Source organism: Mytilus californianus, unplaced genomic scaffold (genome assembly GCF_021869535.1).
Source record: "Mytilus californianus isolate M0D057914Y unplaced genomic scaffold, xbMytCali1.0.p SCAF_4, whole genome shotgun sequence".
Classification (NCBI taxonomy): Eukaryota; Metazoa; Mollusca; class Bivalvia; order Mytilida; family Mytilidae; genus Mytilus; species Mytilus californianus.
In genome coordinates, this window is record NW_026262690.1 from 10291029 (window position 1) to 10305982 (window position 14954).

At 31.4% G+C, this 14954-nt stretch overlaps 1 long non-coding RNA gene across 1 annotated transcript; it reads right to left on the minus strand.

Moving 5' to 3' along the window:
* Window positions 1-11232: 11232 nt before the first annotated feature.
* Window positions 11233-14739, minus strand: LOC127737450 (uncharacterized). The gene is made up of 2 exons (XR_007999506.1): window positions 14598-14739; window positions 11233-13983 (listed from the first exon to the last, which is right to left on the minus strand). It is a non-coding gene; the product is annotated as an uncharacterized LOC127737450 (long non-coding RNA).
* Between the last annotated feature and the right edge of the window lie 215 nt (window positions 14740-14954).

The window sequence follows — 14954 nt, forward strand, 5'->3', positions numbered from 1 at the left end:
AATAAACGACAATCACTGAATTACAGGCTTCTGACTTTGGACAGACACTCAAAGAATGTGGCGTGGTTAAACATGTTTGCAGCCCCCTACTCCCTGATCTGGCAAAGTGGCGTTACAACAAAATATAAAAATCAGTTGAAATTGGCTTTACTCATCAGATCGATACAAAGCACGAAAACTTACTTAAAAAAACACAACGAACTGATCTGAGAGAACTCGCAGTTACTAAAAGCTAGTTCAAAGCCAATAACAACTAAAAGATAAATAATCTATTCAAAGACAACATATAATCAGTACACATCTAATGGATTCAGTGTAAAAACGTTATACACAATCTAGGAAAACATTAAAATGTGCAATGTGTAAATATAAGTAAACAGTATCAACAGAATATAGTACTCATAACAGTAAAGCAATAATATTTAGTTATGTTTTAATCTATTGACAACAAAATCAATGTTAGTACCATTAAAAACAATATTCAAAGATCGTATTACAGTGTTTAATTGATAATATTTCAGAATAATTTCACCTAAAGGTTCGATAAGCCTATATGGATTTTATCAAAATTTACAGTCTATCTAAAGAATATTACCGTACAAATTAGGATTTTATATCCCGTTTGTAAAACATTTTTTGACAGGTACAGTCAAACGTCCAAATCAGTTCTTTGTTTCTATGACAAAATTAGTAATAATTTATCAGTGTAACATAGATTACGTACATTGAAATCCAAAACGTCACCACAGACACGGGCATATTTAGCAAACGATTGGGATATATAAACATAGTAGGATGGGGCCATAGACACATCACCGTCTTCCAAAAAAGGAAGTTAACTATAGGAACGAAAATCGTCAATTTTGTGGTTAATTTTGTATAGAGTTTCGTTCCCGTGTGAAATTAAAAAAATCTAAATCTGCGATAGCTGTTCACAATTTATTTATTTAAGATAAGTACCTTCGAGTCAATTTCGGCAGTATATTTAGAGAATTTCAAGATAAGGATAAGAGTTGTTGTATTTATCACTCAACAAAGAGTCAATTATCAATTAGATAGAATTAAAACGGGTTTTTACTGAGTTGGGACATAAACTATGATTCATAACAGTACAGGAATATAGATTCTCATATGTATTAAAAGAGCCAGTAGTTTATTTCTAATTATACGCCAGTTACATCAGACGTTAGTACATAAAATAATGCTCCTTCAACATGAAACTGTGACATATGGAAACTCAATTATCATCCCTATGGACATGTTTTACGGTGTGCCTTTACGTCGTTTAATACTGAGAAGTTTTAAACTTTCTGCAAAAAAGGACCAAACTATCGTCATCCATCTAAAATAAATCGGAAAGAGTGTCGTCAGGTCATTAAATATGCTTTTTTTTAATCTATGTTTTTTTTTAACATTCGTAAATTCTTTATTGCACTCCTTGCTGTTTTAACAAAATACTTAATGTACAGCATTCCATCAAGTATCCCGTTTACACACATTTGTTACTAAATATCCAGGGAGAATATACAATAAAACTTATTTTATTTTATACATAGTCATTCTAATACAGTTCTAATTTTTTATTTAATGTATTGTTTAAATTAGTGTAAACGGGAGAAATTTGACCAAACGTCTCTTGATTTCAATTTGCATAAATGATTAAAAGTAAATAAATTAGAAAATAATAAATGGAATAGTTTTACGCCCGTTTCTATAATTAAAGACAGATTTCAAGTACTTCCTAAGTGTTTTGTATTCGTACCGTTCGACTGAGCGGCCAACAGTGGGGTAGTGGTTTCACAAAAATACTACACGGATTTCGTCAGAATGAAATTATAAATCCTTCTATTTTCAAGACCGTGGACTCAACAGAGAGTCAAATAGAAAATAACTATGTCACTTCCACACCTCAGCTAAACAACTCATCTGAACATTTGAAGGTCCCCACTAAGTATTGATACCTGAACTACAAACAAACCCTTCATCTATCGTTTAATCTCGGCTTGTAATATATGTTCTATGACTAATAATTATGTGACATAAACTAGTTGCGTTAAATTTATAAAAGAACTGTTCACTAATTTGTTTGATAAAGCATATGAAAACAATGAAATTAATGATTTTTGGATAGTCAAAATCTCTTTGGATGTTTCAAATAAATAAAGTGCTTTTGATGCGTTCAATTCGGTTGACAGTTATAACTTTGTACACTACTCATTCAAACGATCTTATCCAACAGAAGTTATCTTATTCAATTAAATGATCATTTGAAAAACTTGATTGAAGATTTATTTGCATATGAAGCTTTCTTCTGTTATGAAAACGTAAAATATGCTCGATATACTGATTGGGAGCCTAATATAATGACTAAAGCTGTAAAGGTTCTTCTGGAGATCTTATGTGTACGTTTCCGCAATAAAATTAATCTGAAGGTTGTAAGTACTATTATGGGTACTAATTGCCTCCTGTTAATACCAAACCTGTTCCTTTATTTTTTATGAATCACAGTTTATGGCCAAAGTCAGTAAAGATCCGTATAAATTACATTTAATTCATGATTTAGATTACACTTATCGTTAAATTTTCCTCTGTAATATTTTTGCTTTAGATGGTCACGAATTTTCTAACTATACTGCGAAAATTTACCCAAGGGAAATTACTTCAAATAAATTAAATGCAAACAGAAATAATTGTTCCTTTCTGGATTTGTCCGTTTCACACGAGAAAATCTATACAAATATTTTCGACAAAACAGCCTATTTATCGTTCCCTATTGTTATGTTTTCTTTGTTTTAGGACGGAGATGTTCCTATTGCCTTTGCCTTCGCTCTGCCCGTGTCTGTAGGGACATTTTAGAGTACAATGAGCGTAATCTGTGTTTCACTGGTAAACTATTAAGTCAGCGATTGTGTTATTCCTAATTACTTAAAATCTTTATTAAATTCTTTTAATAATACACAGATCTGGTCTGGACGTCTGTTTGTTTCTGTTAAATTCAAATTAGAAATGGGATATCATAATATTTACGGGAATGCAGTTTATAGATCCCGTAAATCTAGATACGATCCATGTAAATTTATTGATATTTTTAATAAGATTATTCCCAAATGACATACGTTTAAAACCGTACACCAGTAAACCAATTTTGATCTGAAACGGCCTTTTCGGTCTAAACACCATTTGAAAAGTCTGCAAAAAAAAATTTATTAAGTCTTTCAGTCAATTTTCGGACTAATCGACTTCGGTTAATTCAGAACTGTTCTCTAATTTTTTAGACATTTCAGTATGTTGTTAATGTGTACAGGTAATATCAACAACTATACAAACTGCACATGGACTTAGCAGATCTTAATTGACTGCAAGCGATTTATTGAACAATACTTAATGTATCGCAGTCAATAAGTCAGAAAATTTACTGAAAGACTGAAAATGACTTGATAATTCATTGATCATTCTTTTGAGAATTGATAAGACTAAAGTAACCGTTTCAGATCAAAATTTGTTTACTAGTGGTAGAAAAATCTTTGTATATTGTTTTTATTGGCATTAAATTGATCCAGTTATTTATCTATTATAAAAAAAACTAAGTAAAATATTGCTTTACAGTTATGAGTACTAATGATTCAACATCCTTTCGATACGGTTTAATTGTATTTTGGCCTGACATAAGGTCAATTCATTTCTTAGGTTGTTTATGACGTCTTCAGACTATATCCGTTGGATGTGTACTGATTGATATTTTAGTCTGGGAGAAAATGATTTATGTAAAAGTTGTGATTAGCTTCGAACTCGCTTTCAGTATTTGCTAATACTCTTATATCGGTGCTTCGTATCATTGTGATTATGTAATTTTGTTGTGTGTTTTGTATCGATACACTCAGTTGAGACATTTATAATGATTTTTACAGTTTGTTCTAATGTTGTGCTGTTATACCATTTTTTCAGGTCGGATGGAGGATTGAGCCTTCACAAACATGTTAAACACAACGCCACATCATTTATGTACATGTCCAAAGTCAGGAGCCTGTAATTCAGTGGTTGTCATTGATTCATGTCTGCCATATTTGTTTTCCATAATTTGTTTTATAGATTAGGCCGTTTGTTTTCTCTTTTTAATTGTTTATGTTTTGTATTGTTGAGGAATTTTATATCTGAAGGCCGTATGGTGACCTATTTTTTGCATTATTTGAACTTTTGATGATACTGTTGTCCTTTTGGCAACCATACCATATCTTTTTATTTTTATATTATAAGTTTGAATATCCCTTTGGTATATTACGGCTCTCTTTTAGTGATCCATCAATTCGTTTCATCAAGTGTCATGTTATTGCCATGTCTTCGTGCTTCAATAATGTGTCATTGTAGATATAGGATGTGTTCAATAATTTATATATTGTTGTATGTTTTGGCTTGAATAAATCAAATAGATACTGTTAAAAATCGGAAGACGACACTTAATTCTTCAGGTAAAAAAACATTAAGTTATCTCAGAGTCGAACAATGAAGTGGTTTCTACCTTTAATTTGGAAAGATATTTATTTGTGTTTTTTCGACCAACTAAAGCATAAAAAAGACTGGCATGCAACTCAAGATTTAAAGTAATTTGTACACTAATAAGCATATACATTGAAAGCTATTGCAACTACTTGATTAATTCTATAACAATTTGCAACTTACAATTTGCCAAAAAATCCCTTGATAGAAGAAAACGTCAAATGTAAACTTATTGAACAAATATTTTGTATAATAAAATGATATACACGCTTCAATGATTTTTAAACAAAAACCAAAAAAGATATCTGGTTTATAATAGGGTACGCCAGACACGCGTTTACTCTACATAAAACTCAACTATGACTCTCGAAATAATAAGTTGGTAGGCCAGCTGAACTACGAAAATGATTTAGTATAGCAAACCAAATATTCCGAACAGTTATGTCAGTTACATAGGGCCAAGGCTATCTATGACTGGGTTAGAAACACTTTTGCCTTGTATAATTACAATTTGTTTCAATAGAAAATGCACAAAACATCAACGTGTCAATGATATTGCATGAGATAGACGTGCCAACTACTGGTTTGGTGATACGCTTGGGGACGACTCGTCCAAGGGATTTTAAATTTGATATTCGTAAGATATTTTAAAGAGGCAGTATCTACGGGTTTCACCAAAACATTGGTTGATTATTTTATTCAAGAATAAAGGACATTGTGTGTATAAAATACGAATTAATATGTTTAGGGGCAAATCTTGACTTCTTTTTCGCGATGATTTATTTTTTACCTACGAGTTGAAATTTTGTCGGTCCTACAAAATCTCACTTGAAAACCCTCCCAATTTCACATACCCCTGGATTAACCTAATAAACGCGGGTGAGTACAGTCTGTATATGATTCTATTGATTGAGAAAATGTGTTTACCAAAACACTATGTGATGATAATACTTTATCCATAAGGAGTATCATTATCACATAGTGTAATCGAGTTAGACCGACAACTTTGACGAATTCAACTAAAAGAGAATATAGAGAAGTTTTTGCGAGTTATGCCGAGACCACGATAAATATAAGGAGACAGTGTAAACGTCGAGTTAAAAACTTCAATCAACTTAAATTGGTAACGAATTTTAAAAAACCTCACCTGAATGTACTCAACGGGTTAATGAGCCTAGCACGTGTTAACAATTATTTTCTTAAGATACGATAAAATAAATGAGAATGTGAGTCTGGAGTAGAAGTCGTATTCAGGATTTAGGCAATTTTGGTATTCAAAATGTAAGATAAGGTCGGAAAATGAGATTTTATGGGAAAATAATTCATTGTTACCAAATTTTGTCAGCCCAGAGGCCCAATAAAGGGACGACAGACGAAATCATAGAAATAACAAAACACAATGATATAAAAAAAAACCTGAAGAAACCGCTACAACAGGTATCCAAAATGAAATGCACATTTAACCAACTAGTTTCAAATTATTGATCATTTATTTATTCAGTTAATAATGACATTTCAGTCGATTACATAAAACTTTGCGAGGAATTTAAAATAGCTCTCTCGCAACTCCTTACTGATTTACATACGGTACTTTTAAAAATGTCATATTTCTACTATTTGATTATTAAAAATCTTCAGAAAAAGAGTGAATCAAGCAAATGAAATGAATTTAATTTGAAAACTGAAGTGAATTTAAAGTTATTATTTCTTTTTGTATGTGTGAACACGTGCTTCAAAACGTGACGTAAGTGAACATTCTTGCATAATTAATGAGCTCTGGTCTAACAGATGACAAGAATAAATAGGGTTTTTGCTCTTAATAACAATCATCAGAGTCCTGAAAATGACACGAAACATACTTTTTCCATTGATATCGATAAAGTTTCCATTTGATAAGGGACTTTCCGTTTTGAATTTTCTTTGGAGTTCGGTATTTTTGTTATTTTACTTTTCACGGCTTTAAAAAAACATGACTTTCGTAGATATTGCCTCTTTAAGGACTGAGTTTGTAAACTCGACTATGTAATAAGTAAAAACAGTATATAAGGGAAACAAATCTACATAATAATGTCAATTTTGCATTTCGAATCTTCCTATCGTTTATTTCCCAAGAACAAAAAATTTTGCATTTCATTATATGCATGGGATCGAGTAGCTAATGGCTTATTCCATTGCAAATGTTAATATTTTGATACGTATTGCGCTGATATAAGGATTTTGCAAGTATTGTTTAATTGCATATAGATAAGAGTGAACTCAAACATTCACCTTACTACGTAGTTATCTCATTTTACAGTTGTAATTTCATTACAGTTTACTACATAAAAAAATAATATTTTCAATCAACCATTTTATTTAGACGGTTCCTAGATAAGTGTTGGTGTAACTATATTCGTTAGAGACATTACCATTCCTTTTTTATTTGTGAAAGTAAAAAAAATACACTTACTAGTATTTGACATGCTGACCTATAGTTCTTAAATCTCTTATTTGAACACTGTTGGATACATGTTGTTGACTATCATACCAAATGTCGTAATTGTATATGCAACGCATCATTATTGTTTGCTTGATAATATGATGTTCGTTTAAAGTAGATACCGTTAATTACTATCGTATATACGTGGTCACCTAATGTGTTAATGTGATTATAACAGAATTGCTCTAATAAGAAAAAGATGGATGTTTTTATCGACAAGATTAATGTCGATTTTTGGGGTTGCTATTTAAATACAAAGTTACTAACTATGCATCCATATTGGTGGAATTAATGTGAATCCGAATTTATTCAAAACCTTTTCCCAATCATAGTCGTTTATAGAACTGTTTACATTTACGTTGAAATGTATTGCAAATAGCCTATTTTCCTTAACTCCCATTTTAACGAATGCTTGCGTCTCATTCATTCCTGTGAAATTGGCATACGGATACTATTGACACTTGCAGGTCTTTTTCGTCTTAAAATCCATTTGTAAAACATTTTTTCAAACAGACGACCCAAACTGGTTTAAATGACAAACGAGACAATTTAGATTTCCCATAACTCATATTCACTACCCAATATATATAGTACAGTATAAAAACTAGCAAAAGACATGTACGCCTGTGCATTTGTAAATGATACAGACTTCATTTTCAAGGATGTAATAACAGAAAACTGCTCCAGTGATTATGAAAACGACACTGAATCAACTTTACACAAGTTTTACAAACACCGTCACGAATTTATTCAGTGATGCTAGAGGCCAAAATATTTAAAAATCCAAAATATGTATAAAAAAAACAACAAAAAAACGAAAAGCTTATAAACCAACAAGGACAAACAGTATAGCCAATTTGATTTTGAAATTGCCTTATATTTATATACAAGTCTTTCCATAGTTGCCATTTTGCAGCAAACAAAATTCGAAAACAACATTTCAATTTAAGTTTGCATTAGATGTTGTTTGAAGGAAATACGCAGGAGAAAGATTAATTTACAAATAAATGTCTGTTGCAGGTCTGCAGCAAATAATTATTTGCGTTTAAATATCTGCAGCAGGTCTTCAACAAACCCTCATGTGCATGGTAAATTGTTTGCGGCAGACTTGCAGCATATTAGCAGCAAAACAGATTCTGTTATTGAAGCAAGTCTGCAGTAAAAAAGTATAACAAAAAAACTCCAAGGCAATTTAAAAAAAAGGGAATTCCATAAAAACTGACAAAATTACTCGCAGAGTACAACTGGTAAGTTTGCAAGAGGGTGATTTTTCTGGAAGGGTTCGCTTTCTTAATTAATTTTCAACGTTTTCATTCTGATGTTTTCACTAGTATAATATTTTAATTCATTACTGTTCATTTTATTCTGAATACTATACAGGTTTTGAGCACTAACGGCGCACAATTTCCTTGTTGTTCACTTACAATTCAGGCATTTACATTGTCCGAGTTATTTGGAGAGCAACATTTAAAATGTCCGGGTTTTTTAACAAATGTTTCGGTTTCTTAAATGAAAATGTGAAAAAGATGGCAGGCTTTGCCTTAGAAACTGACTTCTTTTCTAGTTTATAACTTATTTTATGAAGAGTAATATTATATATTCTTAGTAAGTCATAAAACATATTACTGTGTTGATCAAATATAACCCTTTTCAATCAAATTCTAATTTTCTGTTTTTGAAACCATTTTTCCATAACCTTGCAGTATGAATATATATTAAAAATTACTATTACTGGATCCTTTATAAAACTGTCGTAAGAACAGAATACAGGGGACTCATAATCTTTTCAATTTCATTTCATGCTACCTTTGTTTTAGCAGTCAAAAATATTTCATGATAAAATTAATTAACAGTGACGAACCCCGGAGTTTTTTAAACTATAGCTAGCGTTAAGAAAACTAAGGAGCAGCTAGAAAAATCAGAAAAAGACAATATGATATTTTCCTTTATTTAGGCATTTCTCTCTGATGGAAAGGATATCAGGGTGTTTTATTGCTGTGTGATTAAGTATAAAATACGCTTGATTAGACTCCTTTTTACAGTAGTGGCATTTGAACATTGTTCTTGTTTTCCATATCTAAAACGATAAAACAAATTACAATCAAGACAAATAAATAATGACAAATTTAGGATATATTTTCTGTTTAAAAAACCTATATATACTCACTTAACACACTACGTCTCAATCCAAGATGTCTGTGCTTACATAAATATTGTTTACATCACGAATACTGTGTATGAAATCCATATCGAAACGCTAACATAAAGATTGTTCACATCGCGTAGATTTACTGTATGGAATCGACACCGAAATACGTTTGTTTGGATAAGATCAATATGTTTACCTGCCGTTGACATGTTGGATCGTTTAAACTATTCACATAGGTGTTGACATGTTGGATCGATCCAAACATACGCAAACTTGTTTAGTTTGAATAAAGTTTATAGTTGACGTGCATGATGTGAAGTTTTTACTTGGGCGCAGACTTGGTCGATCTTTGCACATTTAAGTATGGTGGTGTCCATGTAATTGTATAAGGTGTGGCAAACATCAATATATACAAATAAACATTGCCTTTTATGAAATGAACGTGTTAATACAGCATATTCGAATGGTTTGATGCATTGGTTTCGTGCTTTGAAAAGTACTTTATTTCGCAAGTAGGTTAATGCAGGATTTCATTAATTTCCAAGGCATCCCCCCCCTTTTTTTTATCTATTTATATTTTGTATGAAAAATGATTGATTCTAGAATCGTCGATTAGTCTGCCAGGAAAATATTTTCTGCTATCACACGTGGTGTCTTAGTCGTCACTTGATTTTACGATATGGCTAATTTTCCATATAATTTAGCCTGTAGAATAAGTTCCCATGTTTAAAAGTTAGCCGTGAAAATTGACAGTATGATACAAAAATACCTTTTACTCCATAAAAACTACTGATCGCTCACTGAAAAATGTTTTCCTTTATTTATACAACATGAAAACCAGAAATTCACGTCTGATGCTGTGAGCTTTAGCATAGAAAATACCTCGTTTTTCAATTAAAAAAAAAAAAAAAATGTACAAGCTTGCAGCTATTTTCAATAAGCTGACTAATTAGTCTATAAACAGCTCAACGGATTTGAAATAACATTTACGTTGGTACCTTGTTCTTCTAGTTTGTTTGTTGTCCACATATATCGTCTGAAACGACGCCCATTGAATAAACGCTTTACTGATCGGCATAAGGGAGATAACCGAGGTAAAACATTCTAAAGTTGCGTTAACGGGAATATCAAGCACGCATATTTAGGAAATCACTCCTATATGAAAGTTTATTTATTCGTTAATCATTGTAAAATACCGTGCCCTTAATGAAGTATCTTTTCGAAAAAGAAAATAAAAGGGGTGGATGTTTCATATTTCACATTCAATGTGAGCATTTGTTTTTTAATATAAATAAAGGATTAGTGTGGGGTATGGAAAGTAAATTTTATTTTATACTGTTGAGACACCATTCTGGTGTGTTTTATTGTTTAAAATGAAAAACAGCAGTAAAGTCTCTGAAGAAGGTGTTTATCAATTCCTTGCTTAACCAAAAAAAAAGAAGGTATTGAGATACAAATCTACTGCGTATTCTATTACCAATTTCGTTGTGAAGTCTTCGGATACATTTATAATGATAATAAATATTGTACACAATGAATGAATTTCCTTGTTAAAACCCAGTCATTGGGTAAATGTAGGATTTATTAAAATGTGTAAGTTGACCTAAAGAAATCATATCTGCTAAGAGAAATGCTGTATTTTATGTTGTATATGTATCATTCATTCTCCCCTGCAACTGCTAAATAAGAGTCAGTGACAAAGGCCAGAAAATATTATAAATTAAGTTTCTTTAACTGTTGAATCCAAATGTCAAAGTTTAAAACTATATTGTATACAATGAATGAATTTCCTTCTCAAAAACCCAGTCATTCTGTAAATGTAGGGTTTACATGAGTAAGATGACCTAAAGAATCCATTGGTCCAAGTTTAAAACTTACTTAATTTCTAACACTTAATGCAAAAAGTACATGAAGTACTTTGATTTGGTCCAAAACTTTAAAAATGATGATAAAAGAAAATAAATTGATACAATAAGAAAGATTCTTAAAAAGGTTAAAACATTTTACTTATCTTTATAAAAAATGGTTTTTAGAGTGAAAGTGAAAGCGTAAAGCTTTTGATGTGTGAATTCATAATGAAGTATCGATGAAGGATAAAATAGTAAATATCTACTTCAAAAGTTTTATAAAGATGAATCTTCATATATTTCTGAACTAAATAATAATCATAGATTTTAAATCATCACAATTACATGTTTTATCTGACAATTTCCATTTGTATGTTAATCCCTACAAGAAACAAGTACACAGACTGAACGCACGTTACTGCGTAACGTAAGGTAACGCTACAAAAGGTACCGTTTTCCACATTTTTACGGTGTCTCTTACCTACTTTTGTTAAAACGGTTGAAAGTATATCAAAAATAGCCTCCCCCACAATGTCAGAATAAATTACATTTCTAAACTCTTTATTATATGTAAATGTTCAGGAATGGCAATAGTTTTGCTTGGATTTAGTTCTACACAAATGTAGCACACTGACTTTGTATAAACGAATGCACCAGTTTGAAAAGTACCACCTAATACATCACTACGTTCAGGTTCTAGAACAAAGTGTTTTCGGGTTACTTTCAATAAGGTGTGCTACCTAAACAACGTCTTCTTCGTGATCAGTTGATTCAATAGCCTGAGAATTTCTTTCTTTCATGCTAATTAATTTAAAATCTCTGACAAATCTCCAGTTAAAACAGTTTTGGATATTTCCTTTCACACAGTCTTCATATTCATAACAAAAGATGAATCGTGATCCTGTCTCCTGGTGATGTGTTATGTGATATAATTTGATGAGTAATTGTTTTTTGATGTGCAATATCATCGCGCGGAATATTCTCTGTATATCTAAATATACGTCAATTGTATACTCCGGATTTCGGTGTTTGTAGACGATTTTCACAAAAGTCATCAAAGTACTTAGCACACTGAATTTTAGATTTTCGCCTAAGAACAGCGATATCTGCCTGTTTTTTTAAGAACCCACCAGCGATGTCTTGTGGACCCTTGGCGTGTGAAGTTTCGTAAAAAATTACATTCAAGTGTTTTGTAACCAAGAGTATTGTTACTGACATCTCCCATGCAAAATCTACTTTTGTATTGGGCTGAACAACCATCGGTCTACTTATGCATGCAAGATACACTCACCGAAATGGATTTTAGGTAGTCAGATATTTGTTTTTGACAGTATTGTGTGAAACTTCGATTGTGTTGCAGATCTGGATTGATTATAAAAAACTGTTAACAAATTATGTTTGGATTCACAAAAGAATTGTCTATTCCATCTTTACCATGTACTGCAGTCGGTATAAAATTGTCACATGGATGCTTACTTCAGTTTTTTGAAAATAACTAGATTGAATTTCGCGGTGGTCTGAACATCTGTAACTTTCCGCGTAGTCGTGGACACATATTGCATGATAAAATTATCTAGAAGACTTATGAATTGTGTACTCTGCCAATTCGCTCGATATTGGTTCGAAGGAAACTCAGTGAGTATTTTTTGAAAACATTGAAACATTATTCCTGGTTTTGAAATCTTTGAAAGAAATTGTAATTTTCTACAAATTTTTCCACCTTTTCCAGAAATGTTGATATTCGTACCGTTCCCACATTACATTTACGGATTTTTCAGACATATTTAATTCTTCAGGTAAGTATTTATTTTTGGAAACCCCAATCTTGTCACACTCTCTTATCAAACACTGTAATTCATTAAAATAGTCATTTGTATTTTTCGGACACATAGTCTGACTAACTACATCGCTGATTTGCTCAAATATAGGATAATTATTTCTGACATCATTTGATTTGTTCTTTAAAGTAAATTTTAGAAATTACATGCACCGCTTAAACAAACATAACATTTCAACATGCTGGCGTCAGCAATATGTACACCGGTCTTCAGGCCGCAATGGTAACACAAAGAAAGGTTTATAATTTTCAAATAAGCGCTGACTTATTTTGATTTCGGGATACTTTATTTTAATTTCTAGAAAAATTTCCGTTTGAGTTTTTTCTAAAAGCTGTATCTGATGGGATGAGTATGTTTTGGATGAAATTCGCATTCTTTTAATATCTTTCTTATTTGATGAAGTTCTTGAAATAGAGGGTGAACACCAAAAGTCAAAGACAGTTTTCTTAATATCGTCAGAAACTGCATCACTTCTTGTTTTTCTTTAAAAAAGTTATTTTAAAACAAGATTTTTCTGTTTTTGTAAAATTTGAGTTCCTATTCGTCGTCCTCCAAACGGTCTCCTAGGTTTTAATCCCAAAGTTTTGGATATATTTCTGTTTGACACAGGGTCACCTATATCCTCTCCACTTATGGACACTTTTAAAATGTTCATTGTCATTCTGTCATCGTCACTTCTTTTAGATTTTGATTTACTTATAAATGTTTGTAGATTGTAAATTACTGTCCCTACAGTTTTCAATTCGGAGTTTGCTTTCAATTTCTTTATTATCGAATTCATTACAGGCGAAGACTTTATGTAGGCATTCAAAACTGCTACACGTTAAGAGGGCTTGCAGGCAAACATTCTTTAATGTTTTTCAAAGATCGCGACTTATCCATTCTGTTTCGAAAAGTATCGTTTTCTTTAAAGTTTTCATCCAAATCTAAGTTTTTCTTCAGCATTTGCGTCCTTTGGTCATTTCTCGCTTTCACACGTTTTTCTTTGATTTTCAATCTTTGATTCCTTTTTGTAATTGCATCTGTGGTTTGACTGTATTCAATAACGTTTTTTGTTTTATATGTTTCCGAATTGTTAACGTAGTACTTGTTATTATTTTCTGATTTCTTTCTTTTGTCAGTTCCTTGTAATATGCAGCTTTTTAAAAACTGTTCGTTTTCGGAATAATGGTCATCCTAAAAAATACATTACCTATATGTATGGTATTGCTTAATATATATAAAAGATGATTCAAAACGTAAACATCATTTAAACGTGATAAATCAAGCACAATAGAAAGAACTAATAAATAAGTCTGTCCGGCCTCCAAAATGTGTCTGTATAAATGGTATGTGTTGTTTCTCATCTTTCTTTTTTCAGTTTTCGTATTGAAATATTTAACAGATGCTGATCACCAAAAAAAAAATTAACGTTCATTGCGTCAAAATTTGGTGAAAAATGCATTTGACGTCAAAACCGATACATGGACATTCTATTCAGATTTGGTATTTATTTCATTTTGGGTTCGGTTTTAGAATAAGATATGAATGTTTGGTGTTAGATTTTTCCGCTTGATGAGATCTAACTATACATCAGCTGATAAATGTAAAGATGTTTATGTGTGCTTTTTTGTGTGTGCTTTAATGATACCAAGAACGTTTTTCGTGGAAGAAAAGTAAGACGTGTACAATTCATTCAGATCTGGCATTTTGATGCCGGTTTCTTTAATTTTAAAAAATTGTCTACGAAATTTTTTTTACCGGTTTTGTAAAACATAGAACTTTGTAATCATATATAGAAAATAACTTACTTTTACTATTCCTTATCGTATATAACAGCTTTCTCTGACCTTTTATGAATCTGTATTCTGTATTCTGTAAATATCTGACATATTTGCTGGATCTCAAGAATTGGATAGAAAACATTGAAACTTCAATGGATAGCTTCCATTCTATATGATTCATATTATGACGTGAATTTTCTTGGAGTTTTTTATGTGCTTTTCTGTTACGCGTTTACGCGCTTTTTCCGAAATTTCGACAAACGAAAAATGTTACATCTGACTGGACGTTTTTATTATTGCAGAAAACAATTAAGTGCAATGAAATGCACAACAAACCTCAAAATATTATAGAAACAATGTAACAATACTATTCTTTATTTCTTA